This window comes from Toxorhynchites rutilus, chromosome 2 (genome assembly GCF_029784135.1).
Source record: "Toxorhynchites rutilus septentrionalis strain SRP chromosome 2, ASM2978413v1, whole genome shotgun sequence".
NCBI lineage: Eukaryota > Metazoa > Arthropoda > Insecta > Diptera > Culicidae > Toxorhynchites > Toxorhynchites rutilus.
In genome coordinates, this window is record NC_073745.1 from 267,543,974 (window position 1) to 267,545,609 (window position 1,636).

The following is a 1,636-nucleotide window of genomic DNA, read 5'->3' on the forward strand; positions in this document are numbered from 1 at the left end:
CGGTCACCGTCAACCATAGGTCGGTTCACCTTGTCTTGCCACCGGAGGTACTCTCACTTGTGTAGACTTCGCACGCGCGCGCAAATACCCTTAAGTACTGAAGTGCGGTTACGGTTCTGTTTCGATGACGGCGCGATAATCACGGGAAACAATGTTGCAGCCGTTTTGCACGACGCGCTCGCCAGAAAGGTGATACGACAAATTCCTCGCCTGACACGTTTCGCGGTTTGCGATGCGAAGCTTGGGTCAGAGGTGGAATGGTTACCACCTATCGAAAGCTAAGCTTGAGCGATGATTGTGTTGCACTCGCTCGTTGCATTGCGGCTAAGTTTCGTAACTGTCGCCGGTGGTCAGTAGGGTTGCGTAATGCCAGGAATATGGGAAGTGTGCGACGTTTGTTTGTTCGTTTCGAGTTTGCGATAATAGTTCACACAAAGTAAACTCCTACAATGTCTCGGATTCGTCATCTTTTCGCTGGATTCCAGTACACTCAGGGGATGATAAGTTACTATTCTTCATCGATTAAATCAGCAGAGTGGCGCAGTGGAAGCGTGCTGGGCCCATAACCCAGAGGTCCGTAGATCGAAACTACGCTCTGCTATATGACACACTTTTTATATTCGTAGGAAATGGTTCTCACGGTCGAGTGGTTAGCGTCAAACATATCATGCCGCGAGGTTCGGGTTCGATTTCCGTTCTGACCAAGAGATTTTTCGTCAAGGAAGCTTCTTCTGACTTGAGCTGGACCACGAATATACTTGTACTTTTCACTCAATATCAAAAACTAACCCAACACTCTTGTTTTACTTAAATCGCTTAGTAACTTTTGGAAAGCCGTCGATTGATACGTGCAAAATATCTTAGGTAATGGAGTATATTCTTATGGATATATACCAGGGGTGGCCAAACTTTTAGGCATCACGGGTGACTAATTGTTAAAATGTTAGGCTGCGGTCTACCAACGTTATCTGTATCAAAAAGGTAATTAGTGGATGAATGTAGTACTGGACAATAACAGAAAGTCTTAAGGGGGTATTCTAGTGTAGAGACACGAATTTCGGACGTTTTTTCGAACTCCGTAAAAATAAAACAAAGAATATTTTTACTATCAATTATATCATTATTCGTTTATCTATCTTTCAACAATAAAACAAAAATAGAACGGAAAAAAAATATTCATAATTAGAATAGTTACATGCTGGTGAAGTGAGGGTGTTCAAAAAAAAGTTGTGCCATGGCGTACACGATTCCAGTCCTTCTGGTTATCTGAAACAAAAAAATCGAACAGATTCTGAATCAGTAAAGATGTCGCTATGGCATGAACCTCGGACAAGTCAAAAACATGGGTTTTAACAAAATGGCGGCCGTTTGAAAACAAAAATGCTGTTTAAAACGTTTTTTTTTTTGCGTTTACCGATTTTTTAAAAATAGTAAAATTAAAAAGTTATAATTTTTTATTGGTTCATGCGATAGAGAGATGTATGCAGATTATTTTCATATAAATTTGACATAAATCGGTTCAGTAGAACTTGAGATATCGTGTACGCCAGTTAGAAAAAAACTAGTTCCGAGAGAAACGCGTTTGAAGTTCATTGTGATGGCCGTAACAGGTTACTAAGATGGCTCTAACTAGGTA

General features: G+C 40.8%; 1 non-coding gene across 1 annotated transcript; it reads left to right on the forward strand.

Moving 5' to 3' along the window:
- The first annotated feature begins 529 nt into the window (after positions 1–529).
- On the forward strand, positions 530–601 carry Trnam-cau (transfer RNA methionine (anticodon CAU)). Its single transcript has one exon. It is a non-coding gene; the product is annotated as a tRNA-Met (tRNA).
- Positions 602–1,636: the final 1,035 nt, after the last annotated feature.